This window comes from Leptidea sinapis, chromosome 32 (genome assembly GCF_905404315.1).
Source record: "Leptidea sinapis chromosome 32, ilLepSina1.1, whole genome shotgun sequence".
In the NCBI taxonomy this organism is placed as follows: domain Eukaryota; kingdom Metazoa; phylum Arthropoda; class Insecta; order Lepidoptera; family Pieridae; genus Leptidea; species Leptidea sinapis.
The window spans coordinates 7633625-7645037 of record NC_066296.1 but is presented as its reverse complement, the minus strand read 5'-3'; the positions used below and the strand labels follow the sequence as shown (position 1 = coordinate 7645037).

Genomic DNA, 11413 nt, shown 5'->3' with positions numbered 1-11413 from the left:
TAAAAGTGTTTTACTAACTTCGGTTAAAGAGTAACCTATAGACCGTAGGTTCTCAGAGTGGGCGATAACGCCCCCTTGTGGGCATTTGAGACTTTCGGTGGGGGTAGTAGAAGACCCAGAGAAAATTAGTGGGCATTGAGATGGCGCAGATGGGGCGTGGGCAGATAAAAAAAATAAAGTCTAAAAAGGCAATAAAAATACACGAAAATACTCATATTCTCGAAGTAGGCGGTGAGCAAAATAAGGTTGAGAAACTATGCTATAGACAGACAATCTCGTGAAATTAATAACTCGCAATTTTTTCCATGTGCGTTAGTGTCAGTAGCACGATCGATAGCCAATCAAAACCATTCGCAAATAAATACCGATAATATCTACAACGATTATAAAACACTTAACAGTTAAAAACGAATCGAATGTTGCTAAATCAACAATTAATACTAAATGTGGACAAAAACACCGCATTCTATTACTGATACGAGGCATTACATGCAATATCGCGGCGAGAGTGAAATTTAATTGTTTCACACTCCGTACTACATCTTATTACGAACGGCTTAAATGCGATAGTGCCTTGTACTTTATTGTTAATACTATGCATGAAGACTTTCAGTTTCTCTTTGACAGTTAAATCGCCGCTTGTTGTTTTTGACTAATCAGCATTAAAAAAATCTATCTATCTTCTATATTTATATAATGAAAATGGTTTTTGTTTGAGGCTCTTTCAAGCCTAAACCTCTTATCGTATCGACATGAAACTATCACATTCGATGCGAAATGTATCCTAGATGGTTTATGGCTACTTATTTTTTTATTGTATTTGTAATAAGATAATAAAATGTAATTTTTTTCCTTTTAAAATTCGCCCAGCATAGCGGGCGGGAACGGCTAATCTATGATAAATAAAATTCCAGAAAATAATGTTCTTACTCTCAAGGAGTTAAGTGGGTGAGCTATTCTCGGTGCCTTGATAATTTATACGTTTAGATAAAGACTCTTGTTTACACGGTTTTACCAGTGGGAGGCTCCTTTGCAGAGGATGCCGGTTTCGGTCTGAAGTAGCTAGTGAAATTACTGGGCAAATGAGACAACATTCTTATGTCTCAAGGCGACGAGCAAAGTTGTAGTACCTCTCAGATTTTTTTTCGTAGGGATTTAGGTTTTTCAAGAATCCTGAGCGGCACTGAATTGTAATGGGCAAGGCGTATCAATTACCATCAGCTAAACGTCCTGCTCGTCTAGTCCCTTATTTTCATAAAAAAACGGCCGATTACTTGAAGGTAGCTATTGAAAATCAGTGTTGGATTATACCCAACTAATATGCTAAGTAGCAAACCTTTTTGGGACAAAACACTGCAAACACCAGCTTACTATGTTGATCTAGAATAAGTCTTACTTTAGTTTTTTCTTTGCTTCTTGATGTAAATGAGTAATAGTGGCGAAATTTACCTTTGTATTCTAATATTATTCTAGGTGTTTCTCATTAAAAAAAAGATAAAACGATTTTTTTTTTAAATTGAAACCTAGCTAGATATATTTCTCGCCCCCGAAACTAAATGTATACTAAACAACATTAAAATCGTTGGAGCCGATTCCGAGATTCTTATTATATACAAGAATTGCTCGTTTTAAAGATATAAGATTATATTTTGTTAGTATTTGTAGTGTTTGTTCCAAATCAAAATATGCTTACTTACACCGGCGATTCGTAAGTCACTTTGTGTTAGTGTGCGTGTATTGCTCAAAATAGAGGTTAACCGGCAACCTCACATTTTTTTTGACGTTTTCATAATTGTCACAGTCTATCAAGACGTATAAATGGTCTAAGGCTCGCTGTATGTAATATGTCTGTATGTATGTATATATACCCTCAACAGTAAAAGGATAAAGCTTCATATGAAGAATGGGAGTGAGAAATCTGGGACACGACGATATTAAAGCCATAAGCGAAATATTTGAAAGAAATTAACATCTTAACTGTTCCTTCTCAATATATTCTTGATAATGTAATGTACGTACATAGGCATATAAGTGAATTTGCTAGAAACTGTCATAACCATGATGCTAACATCAGGAACAGACATAAACTTATAATGCCTACTACTCGGCTAAGTCGAGGTAGTAGGTCTTTTGTGGGGCGATGTATATGCTTTTACAACAAGATCCAAGAAAATGTTCAAAACAAATGTATAACGAAATTCAAAAGAATTGTTAAAAACGTTTGTGTGGTGAAGGTTTATAACATACACTAACATAAATGACTCTCCGACCACCCTCAGGCTATTAAATAATAAGTTTAAGTGTCCAATGTTACTTTGTAACCATTTTTTTATGAAAAACCAAAGCCCGCTGAGTTTGTTGCGCCCATTCTAGTCAGGTCTGAGGCATTCTTTTTGGAATGGGTGGTAGTTTTTGACTTTCAATAAGTGATGTCACATCCTATTTTGAATAAAAATATTTGAATTTCAATATAGGTGTTTAAGTGATGCATAACACTGCATTTTAGTACACATTTCTCCAAGTGGAAAATTTAATTAAATCACTTCATTTCTTACTCAAAATAAGTACAATGATCTTTTGTTATTCTCTCTGTTAGTCGTAATAATTATTTAGACAACTTGCCTTAGTTGAAATTTCATAGACCGATCTATAAAATGTAATTTTTCGCGTTACCCTTGAGAATGGACTTATTGTGGTTCTATTTAAAGCAAATCAAAATCACTATGAATGTAGGTCACGGAAATGACACTTATGAATGTCAACAAAAAAAAAATTCATTAATTGGTACTTCATAATGAGAAGAAGTAGCAAGAAACTCATTGCCACTCTTTTCAACCAATTCAAATTTTCATGGTGCATAAAGTGATGCAGCAAAATTGTACTTTTTATTAAATTTAAACTGTATTTATTAATTAGAAAAAATCATTACTATTTACATTTTATTCTGACGTTGCATAATATTTTAAAATTTATACAAATTTGTATCAAATATTGCTCTACCCTCTCTATATGAGCTCACCGAATTATTGGTCTTCCCTAACAGACACCCGTGTAGAAAACTTTAAATATGTAACACTTTGTATGTTTCACCCGATTCCTGCCGCCGAATTCCACCTTCGCACGATACGCCACAAATTAGGATATCTTTTCCACCATCTGGATGTGTGGCGGTCCTCCACAGTGCGGTTTTCAAGGAGCTTTCTTCCACGTACTACAAAGCTGTGGAATGATCTTCCTTGTGCGGTGTTTCCGGGTTGATACGACATGGGTACCTTCAAAAAAAGCGCGTACACCTTCCTTAAAGGCCGGCAAAGCTCCTGTTTCCCTGTTGTTGCAAGAGAATGTGGGCGGCGGTGATCACTTAACACCAGGTGACACGTTTGTCGTACGCTTGTTTGTCCTCCTTTTTTAATGAAAATACGGGACGAGACGAGCAGGACGTTCAGCTGATGGTAATTGATACGCCCTGCCCATTACGATGCAGTGCCGCTCAGGACTCTTGAAAAGCTTATAAATTCTGAGCGGCACTACAATTACGCTCGTCATCTTGAATCATAAGGTGTTACGTCTCATTTGCCCAATCAATTTCACTAGCTACGGCGCCCTTCAGACCGATGTAATGTTTACACCTTACTGTTTCATAACCCATAAATAATCTAGCCCGCCTTTTGTGCAAAGGAGCCTCCCACTGCTAAAATCCCTCCTTTTCCATAAAAAAAACTTTGTAACATTAGCCGTGGGCTCGTCATTATACTCAAGATCGTCGCAATCACGACGAAATCTACAGCTTTTATCCTAAAAGCGCTTTTCCTTTGTCCGACGCGGATAACAAGCTATTGTTTTGTACACGGGCACTGTTTGCTGTGAGTGCCTCACACCTTCACTACCAAGAATGCTTTATTATTTTAAGCCGGTCGTGAACACGTCGCTTTGAGCGTTTTTATACAGGAGCTGTATGGCAGCTCTTAGCTCAAGAGTAGATTATACAGGATGTAATAGTTAATTGTGACCAGGGGATAATTCCGTAAGTATTATAGATATGCTACCAGTGGGAGGCTTCTATGCACAGGATGCCAGCTAGATTATGGGTACCACAACCGTGCCGTGAAGCAGTAATGTGTAAGCATTACTGTGTTTCGGTCTGAGGGGCGCCGTAGCTAGTGATATTACAAGGCAAATGAGACTTGACATACTATGTCTCAAAGTGACAAGCGCAGTTGTAGTGCCGCTCAGAATGTTTGGTTTTTTCAATAATCTATATAATATGGGTAGGGCGTATCAATTACCAACAGCTGAACGTCCTGCTCGTCTCGTCCCTATTTTTCATAAAAAGAAGTACGTTATTTCTATTACTACTTACTCAGTAAAATTACTCTAACATTTTTTTAAAAATCAAACTAGAAGTATCCATAATTATTTTGATATTAAAAACACATACATTTAGTATGAGATAGGTAGAAAGGTCATTGTATCGCACATCAAGGTCATAACTTGGAACATCTGCTTTGAATATTAAATTTTGTACCTACTTACTAAAATAAATATTTATTACTTTGTTAGGTTTATAATAAACAGTTTCCTGTCATATCAATACTAATCTCAAATAACCTTTATAAAATCAATCAAATATTTTTTTTTCAAAATAAAATCACTTATTGAAAGTCAAAAACTACCACCCATTCCAAAAGAATGCCTCAGAAGAATGGGCGTAACAAAATCAGCGGGCTTTTTTTTCATAAAAATTATTACATTGTTACAAAGTAATATCGTACAGTTAAACTTACTATTTAATAGCCTTAGGGCGGTCGCTCCATTCCCAATCTGTGTTATCATTAAAGTCATTTATGTTGTAGTAACCTTTACCACATAACCGTTTTTAACAATTCCTTTGAATAACGCAATACTTTTGTTTTGAACATTATCTTGGATCTTTTTGTAAAAGCATATACATCGCCCCACAAAAGAGTTGCTAACTCGACTTAGCCGAGTAGTAGGCATTATAAGCTTATGTCTGTTCCTGGTGTTAACATTATATTAATATTGTGATTTTGACCCACTTTAAAGGGCCAGATTTAGTTCAAACTTCATAGATTTATCGAGGACCGATGGCAATACATTAATTTGATAAATTTATTCAATTTGTTCAATTCAATTTGCAAAATAAGATTTTTGTTAATTTATATAAATTTCATCAATTTTCTATATAAAGCATGAATTGATGTTAATTTTCAAAGTTCTTTTTCAAATATTTTATTTCGGTTTTCTATAAAAAGCGTGTTTTTTTATTTTTTTACTACTATTTATTTAATATCTGTAATATTTACGGATTAATCGCCTGGTCACACTTATTACATCCTGTATACAGCGCGGCATAATAATGTTTAATAATTGAACACGCGGGTAGAGCTATTTAACCTAAATCTCAAAAAAATCATTCTAAAATTTAAAGTAAATAAATTAAAATTTTCAAATTTTCAAACAAACGATTCATATACTTATGAAACAAAATTTTAATTTCATCCTTACGTGATCGCATAAGACAGCACTTGGCAGTGCCTAGGTTACCGTGCGGCTAATAGATTTCTTACAGAATGTTCCGAAATGATATTATGGAAAATTGATGTATTTAGGTGAATGAATATTTTATGATTACGGTTAAGTAGTTCTACCCGTGTGTTTATTTAATGTCGCCATTGTATATTATAAAGGAGATTAGTTGGACGTAGCTTCTGAAAAACGTTCCAAGCCCCAAAGATACATTTTAAGGTTTTCGTGTTTAAAGTATCATAAATATTAGTGTATTCCATACTTGTTGGTTGGGCTACTAAGTGATTATGTTATTTAAAGAGTGACAGTAGGGCTGCTATTTTTTATCAGTCCGTTAATATGAATCACGTGACCAGTTTTGTGTTCTTAACTCAATTTCGACATGATTGTAGTTTCGAACGTTTTTCTGGACTTAGGTCCAATTTTTAAAAGTAAGTAAGTCAAGTAAGCCTGGTCACCTGATATCAATATATTTTATCAATTATTTCCAACTTAAATAAAAAAAAAATAAAATAAAAAAGCCTTTAATACTAAATTTCATAATTAAGTTAAACTAAATTTAAAAATTAAAACAAACTTATAATTATTGTTAGTAAACTTAAGCCTAATATTATAAGAACATAAAAAGAGAAAAGTTTTATGTTAGTAAGTTTTTTATCTATTTCTTAATAATTAATGTTTAATTAGTAGTATGGGCCCCTCTTTGGGTGAAGTCCTCCTCCATTTTCTTCCATACTATACGATCTTTGCCTAATTTTAGCTAGTCTTTTCCAGCGTATTCAATCACATCATTAGCCCACCTCTTACACGGTCTTCCAACTTTTCTAATGCCCACCGGCCCTTTCCATTTCGTTGTCTGTATCGTCCATCTCTTGTCTGTGAGTTGTGATATAAGACCGGCCCATTGCCATTTTAGTTTCAATGCGTGGTTCAGTGCATCTTTTATTTTTGTTCTTTGTCTGATTCTAACTTATTCTATAGCTCTCCGTGTCGTTCTAATTTTTTGTTTTACTTTATTTGTGAAAGTCCATGTTTGACATCCATATAGAAGACAAGGTAATAAGCATGTGTCAAGTACAGTTTTCTTCAGCTTCAGATTGAAATCTCCCTTTAGAATTTCTTTCAAAGACCAAAAATATTTCCAGGTTAGATTCCTTCTTTTTTCGACTTCTTCTTCGTTGGAATTTTTTTCAAATGATATCTGTTTGCCCAGATAAATATATTTTTCAACGTATTCAATTTCATTGTTGCTGGTGGTAATTGGTATTTTAAAACTGTTGGTCATCACTTTGGTTTTATTGAAATTCATTTTTAATCCAATTTTTAAACTTTCTTTGTCTAGTGAATTGATCATATTTTCTAGGTCTTTTAGAGTTTCTGCTAGTACTTCGATGTCATCAGCGAACCTTAGATGATTGAAGAAACAGCCATTAACTATTATGCCTTTGTTTACCCAGTCATTTTGTAGTAATACATAATCCAGTAACAAAATGAAGATTTTTGGGGACAGAGCGTCTCCTTGTTTTACTCCTCGTTCGATTTTTATTGACTCTAATCTTGTTTTCAATTTAACATTACTGGAACTGTTAGAGTAGATGTTTTTTATTATGATTTTGAGGAGCATCAAGGAATTTCAGTGCTTTCCAAATTGAATCATGACTAATACTATCGAATGCTTTGTTATAATCAACGCAAGCTCCGTAAAGTGGTCTACTGTACTCTTTATATTTTTGGAAGACTTGTTCTAAGGTACGAATATGATCCATTGTACTGAAACCTGTGCGAAAGCCAGCTTGTTCTACAGGTTGTTCATTACCAATTTGTTGTGTTATCCTTTTTAAGATTATTGAGGAAAATAATTTATATATGTTTGCCAGTAAATTGATAGGCCTGTAGTTTTCTATATTGTTACGATTGCCTTTTTTATGATATCTGATGCGTTCCATTGTTTCGGTACTACTTCTGTCTCAATTATCATATTAAATAGCTTTGTCAGATGAGGAACAAGAATGGGTGCATAAATTTTGAGTATCTCATTACTTAGGATGTCCGGGCCTGGGCTTTTATTTGTTTTTAGGTTTTTAATATTGTCATATACTTCTGTTTCTTGTATTATAATATCATTCGTCTATGTACATTTATTATTTGTATGTTTTGTTATTTCAGACCTCAGTTCCTCTTCCTCTGTTTTACGATATAATTCTTTATAAAAATTTGATGCTTGATCCATTATATCTTTTCTAGTATTTGCTATGGTTCTTTTATTTTAAATTTTTGGGATCCATGTTTTATGAGTACATAATTATTTGAAAGCTCTTTTTACGCTTCTGTGCTTTTCTAAATTTTTTGAGATAATATTTTTCTTATGAGTACTGTAATCTTTTTTTATCGATTTTTTAGTTTCTACTACTACTACTATTTCCAACTTATCTGACCTTAAGGGTAAATAACTAATTATTTGCCATTGCAAGTGAGGCGATACGAACTACGCGGTACCGATCATTTCCAAAAGCCATTTTAACAGTGTGTATTTCTCTGGCCGGGTCTAAAAACTAAAACGGAAAATAACAAACGGTCGTCGTTCAAATTAAAAAACGTTTTTAAAGTTATACTTCTTTAGGCGCGTTATGAGAATAATGACGAGAGTGAAATTTTAAGATGCGCGCGCATAACACAAAAGTAACAGGGTGAAGTTGGTTCCTAAAATTTTCTGACGTTTGCGACATTTGTTATTTTTTTTGTTTCTTCGTCCATTATTAGGACTGGCAAAGGGTTCAAGCTCATACAGCCGTATTTGTTATTTAATAATTAATTGTCAAAGCCATCTTTGCAAGATGTTTACAATATTGTTCTTTCTACAAACTTAGAATAGCAGGATGAATAAATCATTTTAAGGATTTTTGCTTGGTTACGCCAAAAAGTACGAGGGGAGGTCAAAAAGTTCGCGGAATGACTGGGAAAAAAGATGAAATGATACATTATGTTATTTTTCCTTTTCAATATATTCCCCCTTAACACGAATACATTTTTGGGATCTGGCATATAACTTATTAATACCGTCGAAAAAATAGGTTTTGTCTTGGGCGTCAAAATACGCCGAAATCGCCGACTTGACTTCATCATCGTCTCTAAATTTTTTTCCACGCAGCTCTTTCTTCATCTTTGGGAATAAATAAAAATCGCTAGGGGCCAGGTCTGGACTGTAGGGTGGATGGCGTAGTTGTTCAAAACCGCATCGATGAATGGCAGCCGTCGCAACATGACTCGTGTGAACGGGCGCGTTGTCGTGCAAAAGGAGTACACCTTTTGTCAGTTTTCCTCTTCTTTTTTCTTTAATAGCTTCTTTTAATCGGTCCAATAGGGAAGCGTAGTACTCTCCCGTTATAGAAACACCACGTTCTTTATAATCGATCAAAAGAATACCTTCAGTATCCCAAAAAATAGTCGCCATGATCTTTCCGGCCGATTGCGACACTTTAAATTTTTTTGGGGGTGGTGTGCCTTTTTTGTGCCACTGCATCGACTCCTGCTTTGACTCAGGCTCATAGTGGTGAACCCAAGTTTCATCACCGGTTACAATTCGGGCCATAATTTCTTCCCTAACTTCTCCACAGCGGTCCAAATACTCGCGGGAACAGTTGACGCGCTCACGTTTTTGCAGCGGCGTGAGCATTCTCGGGACCCACCTTGAACACACTTTACTCATGCCAAGATGTTGATGAAGAATATTTAAAATTGTGGTTTCTGATACTCCAACTGATGCTGCAAGTTGTTTCTTCTTCAACCTTCCGTCTTCCAATACAAGTTTTTCAACTTTTTCAATGATTTCCGGCGTAGTGGCCTCAATGGGCCGTCCAGGTCGAGGATCATCTTCAATTGACTCCCTTCCTTGCTTGAAAAGGCCGTGCCATTTGTAAATCATGGTTTTACCAGGAGCAGAGTCTCCGTAAACAGCTAACATCTCTTGCAAAATAGTTTGAGGCGTTTTTCCTTGTTTGGTGAGGAACTTTACGACGGCGCGATGTTCAATTTTCTCCATAGTGGCTAGTTTGTTCCCGATTTACTTGTTCACTCGTTTGTAACTCGAAAGCTAATGACCCAATTAGGCTAGAAATTGGCATATATAGTAATTATGAGTTACTCAAGTAGCGGCTACCTGGAGGAGCGACCTCACCCCCGCCAACCCCGCCATTCCGCGAACTTTTTGACCGCCCCTCGTATAACTTCTTGCATGCATACATAAGTCACACACTCACTTTTTTTTATAGAACAGTGAATGTTATAATATCTTGTATGATGGTCCGGATTCCGGAACCCTTCTTACGCGTGTCTGACTCACACCTTACTTACGCTATAAACCATAGCGGCATGCGGGTCATTTAATTGTCGAAATAAACAAACGTTGATTTATATTAAATAACTGATATAGGTCACAATTAAAATGATTCTGATTATAGCGAACACGTCGCGTTAGCATGCACAGTCTAGACTCTAGTCGGTCCGCAGGTAATTATTATTTCAAACTGCACAAACAAAGCAACAATGGCTAATGGCATGTCATTACCTCGGCTCTGGCACTCGCTACAAACTACCTACATTTCAATATTATGCAGATATAGGTCAAAACAATTTCAATAAACTAAAAAGGATATCATCCCCACCGTCTGGATGTGTGGCGGTCCTCCTCAGAGCGGTTTTCAAGGAGCTTTCTTCCATGAACTACAAAGCTGTGGAATGAGTTTCCTTGTGCGGTGTTTCCGGAACGATACGACATGGGTACCTTCAAAAAAAGCGCGTACACCTTCCTTAAAGGCCGGCAACACTCCTGTGATTCCTCTGGTGTTGCAAGAGAATGTGGGCGGCGGTGATCTCTTTACACCAGGTGACCCGTACGCTCGTTTGTCCTCCTATTCCATAAAAAAAGGGCTGTTAATGCTCTAAAGCTAGAAACAAAAATAATTTGGCAGTTGTAGCGACTGCCGATTGAAGGGAAATCTAAGAACTTCTAGCCTTATATTTGAAATTACAAACTGTTTAAAAAATGGTTTATTAATTTAGTAATGATAAGGATTAATATGTTATTTGTGTTATATTTTACATTACCGCTTTGTTAAAGAATTATGTAAATGGATCCATATTCTTAAGAGATATACAAATACCGTTGCGCACTTTTCTGTAGACGTATATAACATACACAATTCAACTATACATTATTTTGTTATATCTCAAAAGGCTTAGACAGCGTCTGTTTCCAACACTTCTAACAAATATCGTTAATGTGTACAAATATGTATACAAAAACATAACAAATTATATACGAGAACCACGCTATCCATTGGTGAAAACAGCATAAAAATCGGTGCAGTAGTTATTGAGTTTATCGCGAACAGACAGGCAGACAGACGCGGCGGAGGACTTTGTTTTTGTATGTAGTCATATCGAAGGAGGTTGGTGCATTATTCCAGAGGCGTGCATACCATATAGGCAATTAGGCAGTGCCTACCGCGTTACTAACCTACATAAATATAGCACTAGTGCTAAAGTTTTAGTTTAAAATGGTTCCGTTATTCGATAACCAAACTTTTATTGAGCACTCATTAAATATTACCTTACGCTAGATAATAAATACCTACCGTAGGCAGTCTTAAGATAGCGTTATTCGATATATACCTAACTTCAATATGTAAACCTCAAAACTTAGTAGTGTCGGACTAAAGCGCGAGGCGTAGTGAGTAGGCTCTGTAGATCTAACTACAACTAGTTAGATCTACAGTGCCTTGCTAGAAAACCAATGCAGGCCCCTGCATTATTCAGTGATGATAGTTTTAGGTCGATCCAGTAAAACGTCGTCTTTACAATAAGCGGT

The 11413-nt window shown here is 35.7% G+C and overlaps 1 protein-coding gene across 1 annotated transcript in view; it reads left to right on the top strand.

Annotated features, from left to right (window-relative positions):
• LOC126974418 (exostosin-2) overlaps nucleotides 1-11413 on the top strand; it is a 37472-nt gene that overhangs the window by 5284 nt on the left and 20775 nt on the right. The window lies entirely within an intron of this gene.